Consider the following 15181-nt stretch of genomic DNA (forward strand, 5'->3'; position numbering starts at 1 on the left):
CTAATACCAACCAGCATTCTTTGGCCCTTATTTTGAGGACAAGCTCAAGTGCTAACTGCTTCTTCAAGATCCCCCCTCCTCTAACCCTCCATAATATTATTTTTGTACCTGTTATATATACTTTCTTTTTAATTAAATTTTATTTTTAATTAATAAACATTTATTTTCTCTCCCTCCCACTATGCATCAGTGAAACTTTTAAATTATTTATTTATAGTATTCATTTCTTTTTTAAATTTTGAACTCCAAATTCTCTCCCTCCCTCCAATCCCTCCTCCACCCACTGAGTAGGCAAGCAATATGATATCAATTACACATGTGCTATCATACAAAACCTATTTCCATATTAGCCATGTTGAAAAAGCATAAAAAAATAAAGAAAGGTAAAATGCTTCAATGTGCATTCAGACTCCATCAGTTCTTTCTCTGAAGGTGGATACCGTGTTTCACCCTAAGTCCTTTGGAATTGTCTTGGATCATTGTGTTGCTCAGAACATCTAAGTCATTCGTAGTTGATTGTACAATATTGATACTACTGTGTACAATGTTCTCCTGGTTCAGCTCACTTCATTTTGCATCAGTTCATATAAGTCTTCCCAGGCTTTTCTGAAACCATGCTGTACATCACTTCTTATAGCACAATAGTATTCCATCACAATCCTATACCACAACTTATTCAGCAGTTCTCTAATTGATGAGCATCCCCTCAGTTTCTAATTTTTTGCCACCACAAAAATAGCTGCTATAAATATTTTTGTACATATAAGTCCCTTTCCCCTTTTCTTTGATCCCTTTAGGATACAGACCTAGTAGTGATATTGCTGGGTCGAAGGGTATGCTCAGTTTTATAGCTCTATGGGCGTAGTTCCAAATTGCTCTCCAGAATGGTTGGACCAGTAACAAACCTGTTTTCTTGCAGACCTTCCAACCTTTGTCAGTCTCCTTTTTTTATTATCTTTGCCATATGATTGGTTTGAGATTATAAGATCTTAGAGTTGTTTTAATTTTCATTTTTCTAATTATTAGTAATTAGGATCATTTTTTCACATGGCTTTAGAAACACTTCTTCATCTATCCAGTAACCTATTCTGATATTTCACCATGGAATAGAGGTGGCACTGATTTCTCAAAGGCTCTGTCAGGTTCTACTTATGTGGACACACCTGGCTACAGATTGTCACTGCAATCTGAGAACCAGCCAAGCTAAGAATAGAGAGAGGCTCATTGTCAGAAGGCTGACCACTAGATAATGATTTTGTTTTGGTTTTGTTTTGTTTTGTTTTCCCAGCTATAGCAGAACAAACTATGAAATAGTCTTGGTCTTGTGCAGCTCCTTTCTCTTTTCATAACGATGGTAGCAGAATTGCTTTAACAGGTCGAGACTGCACTAGGGAATAATAGTTTCTGATCTTAGGCAATCAATATATAAACATGAATTCCCTCATTGGTACTCTGAATGTGCACTCTTTGACCAGTGACCAATAGCATAATTGACAAACTATTGAAGGAACTGAATCACCCTCATTGTGACATTCTTGTGGTAAAGAAAACCACAAAACCTAAAATAGTTACAGCTGAATGAAAAGATGCCATTGTTCTTTTTCCAAAAAAAAAAAAGGTAATTTCCCTAAGGTTATATAATTAGTAAGTTGAGCCAGGATTTGAAGCCAGGAGGTTGGAGTGGATCTAACACCAGTACGCTGTTCGTTTAGGTTTGATTTGGGGGTGAAATGAGACACTCCTAAATCATTAAACAGTTGACAAAAGTTTACAAAACCCTAACATAGAAAGGATATAAAAGAATACACTGGCTCTTAGCTTCTACAGACCCAGCTACCCTTGTCTCCACATCAAAATATTTCTGGTTAGCAGGACAGGGTAGGGTGACTACTGTTGTCTTCAGACATTCACCACATGGGTAAGACTTTTTGATGCTTTCAGGTGATAAGGAGGCTAGATCAAGGAGGCAGAGGCCAATCAGGTCTCAAAAACAGCTCTGTTGCCTTTTAGGGCAAACCAATCCCTGTTGCCAGGCAGGTGGAAGGGGAGCCCTGATAGATATTGGTCCTATCGAAAAGCCTTCTGCCTCTAAATTCAATGCCCTTTCTACTACCCTATGTTACAGAGGCAGAAATGACAGACATTGTAACTACAGGAAGATTTTCTCAAGACAGCTGGAAATGAAGGTCTGGAATTTATATGAAAAGTGAGGGCTATAGAAATAATTCTGGGATTCGTGTTCAAAGAGGTGATGATTGAAGCCATGAAAACATGTGATACTGTTAAGGGAGAGAGTGTAGAGAGTAGAAGAGGGACATCAGACTAGTACTTATTCTGAACTTGCTATGTTGTAGGCACTGTGCTAGGTACTGGAGGTGCCTAAAAACAAAAAATGAAACTGCCTCCCCCCCCCCCCACCCTGTCCCTGCCCTCAAGGAGATCATATTCCGTTGAGGGGAGACAATCAGACAACTTAAATGTAAATAAGTACATTCAAAACAAATACAAAAAAATACTATCGGGGGCGGAGCCAAGATGGCCTCACGAAGGCAGCGTCTTACCGAAGCTCTCTCACAAGGTCTGTCAGATTCCTATAAAAAAGTGAATTTGAGCAGATTTGAGAGAGTCAGAAACTGCGAGGAGTCTGCATGGGGCAAATTTCCGAGCCGAGAGAGTCTGAAAGGCCGGAGGCACAAATCTGTAGGCTCGGAGAGGGCTCGGTGCGGAGCTGCTCCAGACCAAGGCAGAAGCGGCTGGCCAGGAAATCCACGTGGGAGACGAGCTGGGAGAAAACTGGGCGCCCGAAACTGGCGGAGATCCCCAGGACTCCCAACATAGGACGGCAGTCTGTGGAAGCGACGAGAGGCAGTGCAATGCCACTGACCGTGAAACATCGATTCCTGAGGCTTGCAGCCCAAACGTATGAAACGTGGCTTTTTGAACTTCTGGGAGGCGTAATGGCCAGGTAAAGGACTCTAATCCCTCCCCTCCCCACCCAGAGAATTCCTCGGGGAAAAAAAAAAGAATGCTGGAACTGAGCAGAAAGTCGTGGGGCTTCAGTGGTCAAATAGTAGAAGTTCATCAGTGTCAGAGGGGCAGAGTCGCCAGGGGTCAACGCCAGGAGCCCAGACGTAATCTTGCTCCCCCAGGGGAAGTGCCAGACATCAGCTCAAACAACAAACAGCTGAGACCATTGCTGAAAAGCAAGTGCTGGAGAGCACCCATAGGGAGTGAGAAGCCAGGGAGCCAGACCCCTCCCCCACACCTCAGGAAACTGAAGGCTATAATTCTAGACTCACAACCCCCAGAATAAGAAAGCTGGGACAGAAAGCCCTGAGGCCCAAAGGTAGAAATTCATTGTAAAGCCAGCAAAAGGCAAACCAACATGAAGAAGAACACAAAAAACCCGAGGACAATAGATTCTTTTTATGGAGACAGGCAGGATCAAAATACCAATATGGAAGAGAAAAGTAATGATACTGTAGATACATCAGATACCTCAAAAGAGCTAAAAGAAAATATGGAAAAAATGGAAAAAAAATCCACTGATGAAATCAAGTCCCTAAAGAATAAGATTGGCGAAATGGCTATGGAGATTCAGAATCTAGAGAGAGAAAATGACACCCTGAGAGGCAAAATCAACCAACTGGAAAAGGAGACTCAAAAGCAAAATGAAAACACTAACTCATTAAAAATTAAACTTGAGCAAGTGGAAGCTAATGAATCTATGAGGCACCAAGAAGTAGTAAAACAAAACGTAAAGAATGAAAAAATAGAAAAAATGTATCTGATTGGCAAAACAACTGACCTGGAAAATAGATCCAGGAGAGACAATTTAAGAGTTATTGGTCTACCGGAAATCCATGATGAAAAAAAAGAGCCTTGACAGTATCTTCGAAGAAATTATTAAAGACAAGTGCCCAGAGGTCCTAGAACCAGAGGGCAAAATAGTCATTGAAAGAATTCACCGATCACCCCCTGAAAGAGATCCCAAACTGAAAACACCAAGAAATATTATAGCCAAATTTCAGAGCTATAAACTCAAAGAGAAAATACTGCAAGCAGCCAAAAAGAAGGAATTCAAATATCGTGGAACTACAGTCAGGATCACGCAGGATCTCTCAGCTTCCACATTAAAAGACAGGAGAAATTGGAATATGATATTCCGAAGGGCAAAGGAGCTGGGACTACAACCAAGGATCTACCCAGCAAAACTAAGCATAATTTTCCAGGCAAGGCGATGGACATTCAATGAAATAAGGGAATTCCAGACCTTGCTGATGAAAAGGCCAGAACTCAATGGAAAATTTGATCTCCAAATACAAAACTCAAGAGAGACATAAAAAGGTAACCATTAGGAAAAACCCCACAAACCTTATTAACCAATAAGGGCAGGTTGTTTACATCTTTATGTGGGATTATATCATCTTATGTGTGTTTTTTATACATATATATATAGATATAGATATATCTATCTATATATATATATACATATATAAGTCAGTCTTGAGAATGGTACAGCTATTATGGCAATTGAAAGGGATATACATAGGTTGTGAATGCTTGTATAAATTAACTGATGTAAAGATATAAAATATAAGTAAGAGATATAAAGGGAGAGCTATGAGAGAAGTGGTAAGGAGGTAGTAGAAAAGGGTAAATTACACCAAATGAAGTAGCACAAAAACATATTATAGTAGAGGGAAAGAAGGGAGGGAGAAGAGCAGTATTTGAGCTTTACTGTCATCTGATCTAGTTCAAGAAGGGAATAACATACCCTGATAAGTTTAGAAATCTAACTTGTCCTACGGGAAGTAGGAGGGGAAGTGGGGAAAAATGGAGGGGGGTGGTCAGAAGGGAGAGGAGAAGTAGCAAGTGGGAAATGGTAAGATAAGGGAGGGGAATAAAGAGGGAGGGTTAACTGAGGAAGGCGGTGGTCAAAAGCAAAACTTTGTTGAGGAGGAGAAGGGGAAAGTAGAAATAAAAGCATAAACAGGGGGAATTAGGATGGAGAAAAAGACACAGATAGAAATCATAACCCTGAACGTGCAGGGGATGAACATTCTCACAAAACAGAAGCAGATAGCAGAATGGATTAAAAACCATAATCCTACAATACGCTGTTTACAAGAAACGCATTTGAAACAGGGGGATACACATAGGGTAAAGGTAAAAGGCTGGAGTAAAATATATTGTGCCTCAGCTAAAGTAAAAAAAGCAGGTGTGGCAATCCTAATCTCAGACAAAGCAAAAGTAAAGATAGATTTAATTAAAAGAGATAAGGAAGGACATTATATCCTGCTAAAAGGCACCATAAACAATGAAGCAATATCATTGCTTAACATATATGCACCAAGTGGTAAGGCATACAAATTCTTAGAGGAGAGGTTAAGGGAGTTACAGGAAGAAATAGACAGCAAAACTATAATATTGGGAGACCTCAACCTTCCCCTTTCTGAACTTGATAAATCTAACCTCAAAATAAATAAGAAAAAAGTTAAGGAGGTAAACAGAATTTTAGAAAAGGCACATATGATAGACCTCTGGAGAAAGCTGAATGGGGATAAAAAGGAATATACTTTCTTCTCAAAAGTACATGGCACATACTCAAAAATTGACCATGTACTAGGGCATAAAAACCTCACAATCCAGTGCAGAAAAGCAGAAGTAGTCGAAGCATCCTTTTCAGATCATGATGCAATAAGAATCATTTTTAATAAAGAACCATGGAAAAATAAGCTAAAAACTAATTGGAAACTAAATAATTTAATTCTAAAGAATGAGTGGGCCAAAGAACAAATCAGAGAAACAATTAATAACTTCATTCAAGAGAATGACAATAATGAAACAACATACCAAAACTTATGGGATGCAGCAAAAGCAGTTCTTAGGGGAAGTTTTATATCCCTAAATGCCTACATGAATAAAATAGGGAAAAAGGAGATCAATGATCTGGGCATACAGCTGAAAAAGCTAGAAAAAGAGCAAATTGAAAACCCCCAATTAAATACCAAATTAGAAATACTGAAAATCAAAGGAGAGATTAATAAAATTGAAACCAAGAAAACTATTGAATTAATAAATAAAACAAAGAGCTGGTTTTATGAAAAAAACAATAAAATTGATAAACCTTTGGCCAATTTGATTTAAAAAAAGAAAGAAGAAAATCAAATTACCAGTATCAAAAATGAAAAGGGTGAGGTCATCTCTAATGAAGAGGAAATCAAAACAATAATTAGGAATTATTTTGCCCAACTGTATGCCCATGAATTTGACAACCTTAGAGATATGGATGAATATCTACAAAAACATAAACTGCCCAGGCTAACAGAAAAGGAAGTGAAATTTCTTAATAACCCCATATCAGAAAAAGAAATTGAGCATGCCATCAATGAACTCCCTAGGAAAAAATCTCCAGGGCCAGATGGTTTTACATGTGAATTCTATCAAACATTTAAAGAACAACTAATTCCAATACTTTAAGTTAGGAGGGAAGCAGAAAATTGGGAGAAAATCTTTGCAACTAGTATCTCTGATAAAGGCCTCATTTCTAAAATGTATAGGGAACTGAGCCAAATATATAGGAATACAAGCCATTTCCCAATTGAGAAATGGTCCAAGGATATGAAGAGGCAGTTTTCAGAGGAAGAAATTAAAGCTATCTATAGGCATATGAAAAAATGCTCTGGATCACTACTGATTAGAGAAATGCAAATCAAAACAACTCTTAGATACCACATCTCTCCTGTCTGATCCAGCCATTTTGGAGAGCAGTTTGGAACTATGCCCAAAGGGCTATAGAAATGTTCATACCCTTTGACCCAGCAATACCACTTCTAGGGTTGTATCCCAAAGAAATCACACAAGCGGGAAAAGGACCCATATGTACAAGGATATTTATAGCGGCTCTTTTTGTGGTAGCCAAGAATTGGAAATCAAAGGGATGCCCATCAATTGGGGAATGGCTGAACAAGCTGTGGTATATGAAGGTGATGGAATACTGCTGTGCCATAAGAAATGGGGATGATGCAGACTTCGTAACAACCTGGAAAAACCTACACGACATAATGCTGAGTGAGCGGAGCAGAGCCAGGAGAACGTTGTGCACAGCCACAGATATATGGATTCCATGAGGACCAACCCTGACATACTTCGCTCTTCTCAGCAACCTAAGGTGCAAGGACAACTCCAGGGGACTCACGATGGAGAATGCTATCTTCATCCAGAGAAAGAACTGTGAAGTTTGAATACAGATTGTGGCGCACTACCTGCTAGCCTTTTTTGTCTCTCTTTTGTTTTTGTTTTTGGGTTGGTTTTTTTTTTTGGTTCTGTTTCTTCTTTCTCATGATTCATTCCACTGGTCATAATTCTTCTCCACAACTTGACTAGTGTATAAATTAATTCAATGCAAAGTTATACATGATAGTTATATGAGATTCCATGCCGTCTTGGGGAGGGAGGGAGGAGGGAGGGGAGAAAATCTGGAACTCAAAATTATGTAGAACCGGGTGTGGAAAACTAAAAATAAATAAATAAATAAATAAAAGAAATATCTTGTCCTAGGAGAAACCATGGGCATAAAGGCATGGCAAGTATTTTATTGTGCCATCTTTTATTGAAAAGCAGCATGCTATAGTGGACAGAACACTAGACCTGGAGCCAAAAGAACCTGGTTCAAATGTCACCTCAGAAAATACTAGTCTATTACCATGGTCATGGAGACATCATTCCATGTCTCTATGCCTCACATTCTTCATCTATAATGTCATTGAATTTGTTTCATTTTTTAAAAAATGAAAAAGACCTTTATTTACAAAAATATTTATAGCAACTCTTTTTGTGGTGGTAAAAAAATCAGAAAAATCAATCGGGGAATGACTGAACAAGTTGAGTTATATAACTGTGATGGAATGCTATTGTGCTATAAGAAACAACAAGCAGAATACTTTCAGAAAAACCTAGAAAGATTTACATGAACTGATGCAAAGTGAAGCGGAAAGACCTAGGAGAACATTGTACACAATAACAGCAATATTGCAAGGATGATCAACTGTAAAAAGACTTAGCTCTTTTCAACAATACAATGGTCTAAGATAATTCCAAAGGACTCATGAAAAGTCTATCCATTTCCAAAGGAAGAACTGATGGGGTTTGTGTGCAGATCAAAGCATACTTTTTTTGCTTTATTTTTCTTGGTTTGTCTTTTCTCTCACAACATGGGTAATATGGAAATATGTTTTTCATGACCAAACATGTATAACCTATATCAAATTGCTTACCTTCTCAATGAAGGGTGAAGGGAGGAAGGGAGAAAGAGTATTTGGAACTCAAAATTTAAAAAAATGAATGTTAAAAAATTTATATGTAATTGGAAAAAAATAAAATATTTTTTTTTCTAAAATTTCTGTTTTATTTATACAGAGCCAAGTGCACTTCGTTGGGGATATGGTTCATCTTTCAATCCAGAGCTGTTGATGAATGTGTTGGTTTTTACCAAATATCCTGGTTAGGTAGACTAATTACAGTGTTAGTCCCTCTCAGCTAGAGCTACAAGGTATGTATTAATTTCGATTCTGTGAGAATTCTGAATTTAGGGTTTTCAACTGTAACTACTCCAACTTCTAACTCTGAAGGTTTAAATCAATGGATAAAACAGTAGACAGGCATGTCATTGCCATCTCTATTGTCTGTTCAAATGTCCGGTCAAATTTTTTCTTTACTTTCTTTTCAAGAAAACTGGTTGACTCAGTTTGTTTGACTCCAGCTACGGTGGCCTTAAATCCACAGTAGTAGCCTGCAGGATGGAATTTGTATACTTGAGGGCCTAGTTCTTCATCAATACCAATCAATATCACACAACAGCCAATGGGCCTCATTTCAGCATTCTGTGTGTAGACCTGAGAAATATCTGCAATCCTTTTACACAACATATCTGCAGGAATCTCATAACTATACTTGTATTTCCAATTTGCAGCCTCATAGTGAGCTCTTTGCACCTGACACCTGCTGTCAGCTGTCATTCCTGTCATCACACAGCCAATGTTTTCAGCTATTCTGAATAAGTGAGTCATTGTGCTTGAATCCAATAACTTGTCTGGTACTTTCTTCTGTGTAACAATTACTGCACAGTCTTTCCCTCACACAGCTACTGATGTGAAGTCACCCTGGTTAATAGCTTTAAAAGCATATTCTACTTGGTACAGGGGAAAAGATAGTAATGTGTGGATCAAAGCCAGGGTGCCCAGGGACATCTCTGTGCACTCACCTTCTCTAGCACAGATCTAACTAATCCTGCTACACTCTCCATGGCAGATATGCAACACCCCAAATATTAATTTTTTTAAATTTTAAATTAATTTTTTAATTAAATTTTTAAATTAAAAAAATTGGATGATCCAGAAGACTAAAGGCTCAGGCTGTTGATATTATTTCTGGTCACCTGAATACAGAACAGCGTGAGGAGGAGCTCCAGGTACCCTCTCTGGTGCCTAACGACTGGATTGCCATGAGCAGCTCAGGCCCTTACTGTCTATCTTTGTTGAATATCCGTCTCCTGTTACAGCTAAGTAAATCTCTTGTTATCTGTTGAATGACCTAGAAGTTTCTCATTTTATTCCAGTATGTTACCTAAACTACCATGGGACTGGCCTGCATCAGATGATCCTAGAACAAAAACCTACTAAGAAACTGGAAATCTGTGCAGAGAGGATACAATCCATTCCTCAGGCTGACTTATTGTTCTGAAAATAGTCTTCCTTGGATATAGGTCATACTCTGAAAATGGAATCACTTTGAAGAAAACAAGTAACCAAATCTTGAAAAAATAACATCAATTGTGGAATATATTGAGGATCTTTACAAGATAGATTTGGAGCAGGGGTAGGGGGGAAGTATAGTCTATATTTATAAGAATCTTAGAATTAAAAGAGACCTCAGAAGCAATCTAGTTCAACTCATACAGGAACAGGATCCCTCCTGACCAGTGATCACTTAGCTTTCCAATATTGTATATTTGTTTTACTAAATTGGCTTTTTTGTTACAAATGTCATTTGCCTGTTGATAATGTGCACCACTTAAAATAAAAATAACACTTCCCATGTATACAGTAGTTTTTTAAAAAAAAATAATTTACTAAGTGATTTTCTTATAACAACCCAAGGAGGGAAGAAACAACATATTATACATCTGAGGAAAGTGAGGATCAATAAGATGAAGTGACTTGTCTGCTGTCATCCAGCTAGCAATTACCTCAGGGTCTGAATGACTGCCTTTCAGAGTTCAAATCTGCAGAGGCAAGAGAATAAATGCTGAAATGTAGGTCTGCACTCTTCTCTGATTGCCTATGATTTCAGAGGTTGACTTCTGGTGCTGACTTTGGTCTGGATCACATTAATTGAGCTGAGGCTCCAATGTTATACCACTGTAGCCGTGTATTTGTGCTATCCCCTCCTAGACGCTATACTGGATGAGCCTTCCTCCTCTCTGTCACTGACCAGACCTGACGCAGGCCAGTTTCTTTGTAGTTTAGGAACAGTTTTAAAATGAAATGAGAAACTTATAGAGGCCATTCTAAAGCTTTATAAAACGTTTCCGTAACCAAAGCATAGAACTTGTACTCAACGAGGCTCTAACATTTAGTTATAAGTGGCTTGCCTCCGTGTAGAAATGTGGCTGGTCAGCAGGGAAGGGTGTGATAATTCATTAAGCCTTAGGAGATCCATTAACTCTGAAGGACTCTGACTCTCTTGGGTAAGAATTTTTATGCCTTAGGTAAGCAGAAAGCATTTCAACATGACCTGAGGCTGATTCAGTTCAAGGGGTTCAGGGACCCTTCAAAAACTGAAGTACTGGACAGGGTCATCTGGAATGAATTCATGGACTCAAGCATTCTTTAAGTCAAGGTGGCAAAGGTTTATTGTAATACCAATATGGTGGGCAGAGCTCACTAAGGAGCTTGCCAGCTAACAGGAATGATGCTAGAGCTTATACAGGAAAAGTAGTGGATTATCTGGCAGATATGCTAATTAGGTACTAATTCACTACTGGAAACCAGGGGGCGGGGTTTCTCAGGGGTGACCTTTTGGTCTGTCATGTGTGTAGCAAGATAGCTTTGAGAGTTGAAGTCTATAGCTTGACCTCTAGATTGAGTATGATAACTTTGGGAATTGATACATGATAATTCAGTGGTTACAAGATAGTCCCGTTTTTACAAGAGAATTTCTTCAGAGGTCAGCTTGTTCTTGTGATAGGGAAAGATAATTTCACTGTGCCCACTCATGAGTAATCATGGGGAAACATAGTTTGTCTTACTGGCACCCACTCACGAGTTATTGCTAGGCCTAGTGTCCCTGGGCTGGGGAGAAAACTCTCAGGGACAGTGTTTTGAAACTAGGGAGAGGGGCAGCTAGGTGGTGCAGTGTGTAAAGCACCGGCCCTGGAGTCAGGAGGACCTAAATTCAAATCCAGCCTCAGATACTTGACACACTTACTAGCTGTGTGACCTTGGGCAAGTCACTTAACCCCAATTGCTCTGCCTTCCCCCCTCCAAAAAGAAAAAAAAAACTAGGGAGAAATGTGATTTTGGAATTGTAGTCCAAGCACAAGCACCCAAGCAACCCATGAAGATCACAGGAAGCTATATCAGTGGCAAGAGGATGTGGGCCAAGCAGTTCTTAGGGACAGTTTCCTTTCCTGTTAATCTAACTTATATGAGAAAGGAGGGGAACCCTAGTAGATTAGAGGGCTTGCTGGGCTCTTTGCAGAGCTGCTCATCTATGTTTGGTGTCCACTTTTCATCCAATTTTCATCCCCTGTAGCACGTGCAGTGGCAACACCCCAGTAAAACCATCGCAGCAAATGGTATAAACCAGGTTGAGGGTAACTGACAGGTTTCAAACCCATCAGTGAGTTAGGGAGATGTCTACCCCAAGCACGTGAAGACTTCCCCCAAAGAAATGGATGGATGAGAACAATTTGTTCCAATAGCCATGAAGGTGGCTGAAGCAGGCTCTATGGAGCACTTAGAGCTTGGTCAGTCATCTAAGACCCCAAGGTCATCCACTGCATCCTGGGTTGTCCATCAGTCTTTCTGACTTTTGTCTTGCCAACAGATGATGACTCTGGAAGAGAGAATGAGATTCGTAACTTTATGCAACTCCAGCTCACTTAAATCCAATTCATGCACAAGTCATTGTGATGTCATCACTCCTCTTTGAAAATGAAGGATGAACAACAGACAACAACAAGATTATATCCCATTTGAGAATAAGGATAATGTCCTATCTAAATTTTCTATCTCATTCAGAGCCTCACACAGCGTTCTGAGCGCTACTTACTGGGAAAAAAAAACAAAACAAAACTGTGATTTCATCAGTATAGTGAACTCTCCATATAAGAACTCCCTCCACCAATGTAGATTGTAACTTTCTGCGACGTCATAGATCAGTCCCAGAAAGCTGACTGAGGTACTAAATGACTTACTGAGCCAGTGAGTGTAAGAGGAAGTAATTTCAATCCAGGATTTCTAAGCCCTGCATGTTATCCACTCTTCCATGATGTCTCTACTATATACCTTATTTTGCCTAAATAATCATAGCTCACATTCACATAGTCACATCACAAACATTTGTTGGATTGAATCAAGATTAGCCAGTGGGCTTCTGTTGCTTATGACCCTAGCTTCATCTCGAAGGACCTAGTGTTTTTCCTTATTGGTGGAATTACCTGCTTAGCCAGTGTGAGCAAAGTCATCACCTGCCTGAGATGAACCTCTCAGCAAGGACATCATTTTTAGCAGCTTAAGATGTATGTTTCTCATTTCCTATAGAAGTCACCAAGAAAGCAGGTGGGCGCTTGTCTACTCTTGTCATTTTTAGAAAGCGGTTGTGCTGGCATTTTCCATTAATCAGCTGCAATTGTTTGTAAGCGTTTACTCACTGTAGCTACAAGTCTGCAGCTGTGGTAAAACCTGAGCTCTTTGGGATTTCTCAAGCAGCTTCTCAGGCTTAATTATTGTGAAGGAGAGAAAAGCTGCACCTGTTCTTAGGCTTCCAGCTATCTCAGTGAATTTCATCTGAGAGTTTTGGAGGGAGTGTTTCTTAGTCCAGGCAGGGTGCCCAAAGGACATTATTGCTTAAGACTGAAAGCTTCCTGAGGAAAGGGAATGTGATTTCCCTGTGTTCTGGCAGACCCTGGGAAATACAGGTCTCTGGCAACAGGCATTGGGAAGGGACAAGGAAGGAGCAAACTTTCTGCTAAAACACGTTAGCCAACATGAGAGAGTAGACCGAGCACTTGGAGTGGAAGTCAGGGAATGCAGAGCTAATTAGAGCTCTGACACAGGCTCACTGTGACCTTGGGTAAGTCAACCAATAAACATTTATTAAGCACCTACTATGTACCAGGTATTGTGCTAAGTGCTGGGAATACAGAAGGGGGAAAAAGGCAGTCCCTGCCCTCAAGGAGTTTACAATCTAGTGGAAGAGACAACATGCAAACAAATATATACAAAGCAATATGAATAGTAACTAACAGAGAGATGGCACTGAAGGTGGGATTTTGGTTGGAACTTAAAGGAAGCCAGAGATATCAGTCATTGGAGAGAAGGAGGAAGAGCATTCCCAGGCATTGGGGACAGCCAAAGAAAATGCTGAAAAGATGGAGAGTCTTGTTTATTGAAGTTCATTAGGTTTCTTGAATGATCGGTGGGGGAGTGGTTTTCATGGTCAGAATTGCATTTTTGGAAGGTCACTTTAGTGGCTGAATTGAGAATGGACTGGTGAGGAGAGACACTTGAGAAAGGATGACACATCAGTAGGATATTGCAATAATCACTAGATTATTGCATTAGAGTGTGGTAGTGTCAGAGGAGAGAAAGGGACTTATTTGGAAGATGTTGCAAAGCAAAATTGACAGGCCTTCACAACAGATTGGCTATGGAGAGATGAGAGATAGTGAGGAATCCAGGATGACACCTAGGTTGTGAGCCTGAGGGACTGGGAGGATGGTGTTGTCCTCTACAATAATAGGGAAAGTAGGAGGAGGGAAGAGTTTAGGGAAAAGGATAATGAGTTCTGTTTGGGATGTACTGATTTTAAGATGTCTACTGGACATTCAGTTTCAGACATCCAAAAGGCAGTTGGAGAAGTAAGAAATGAGGCAGAGAATGGCCTCTTTACCTAGTCAAAAAAAAATCAATTTGAGAGGGGAAGAACCTGGGGAATCCTGAGATCCCAAGACCTATAACTCACCACTGGACCCAGATGTCTCTGGAGAAGAGAGTGAGGCTGGTGACTCTGCACAGCCCTCCCTCACTTAAATCCAATTCACTTGCATGTCATGGCATCACCTTCCCAATGACATGATCCTTGTCAAGAATGAAAGACAAACAACAACTTCAGTGAGTTGAAATAGGAGCTGCCCACTGGGACCCAACTCTGGAGTTGGGCAATTGGGCAACACAGCTCTTTCTTTTCCTTCCTTCCTTCCTTTCCTTTCCCCTTCCCTTCCCTTCCCCCTTCCCTTTCCCCTTCCCTTCCCTTCCCCTTCCCTTTCCCCTTCCCTTCCCTTTCCCTTCCCTTCCCTTACCTTCCCCCTTCCCTTCCCCTCCCCCTTCCCCTCCCCCTTCCCTTCCCCCTTCCTTTCCCCTTTCCTTTCCTTTCCTTTCCTTTCCTTTCCTTTCCTTTCCTTTCCTTTCCTTTCCTTTCCTTTCCTTTCCTTTCCTTTCCTTTCCTTTTCCTTCCCCTTTCCTTCCTTTTCTTTTCTCTTCTTTTCTTTCTTTCTCTTCCCTCCATCCTCATAGGGTATCCTTACCTGTGGGTGCTCTGCCCAAAAGGAATGTAAATTTTGATCTCTGAAACCTTTTTTTCTTAAGGCCCATGCCTTAAACAGAAATCACTCTGGCTGTCATTGATTGGCCACTGATAGATCCTAGGCCAAGCCCCACTTGGTCATTGTTTGGGCCCTGATCAGTTCAGAGTAAATGTAAAAAGTTCATTCCCTGCCTCATTTCTTACCTAGCCCTAATTACTGAATGGGCTTTGCCTCAGTCAAACTGAGACCAAGTGAAGTAGTATAAAGGGAGAAGACAAGAGGGCCCAGGACAGAATCTTAAGACACACCTATAGTTAGAGGGCATGATCTGGAGGAGGATTCTTTCTGTGCCTGTTAATCTGTTTCCTA

The 15181-nt window shown here is 40.1% G+C and overlaps 1 pseudogene; it reads right to left on the bottom strand.

Moving 5' to 3' along the window:
* Positions 1 to 8527: 8527 nt before the first annotated feature.
* Positions 8528 to 9197, bottom strand: LOC118834219 (annotated as a pseudogene).
* Positions 9198 to 15181: the final 5984 nt, after the last annotated feature.

Source organism: Trichosurus vulpecula, chromosome 1, assembly GCF_011100635.1.
Source record: "Trichosurus vulpecula isolate mTriVul1 chromosome 1, mTriVul1.pri, whole genome shotgun sequence".
Classification (NCBI taxonomy): Eukaryota; Metazoa; Chordata; class Mammalia; order Diprotodontia; family Phalangeridae; genus Trichosurus; species Trichosurus vulpecula.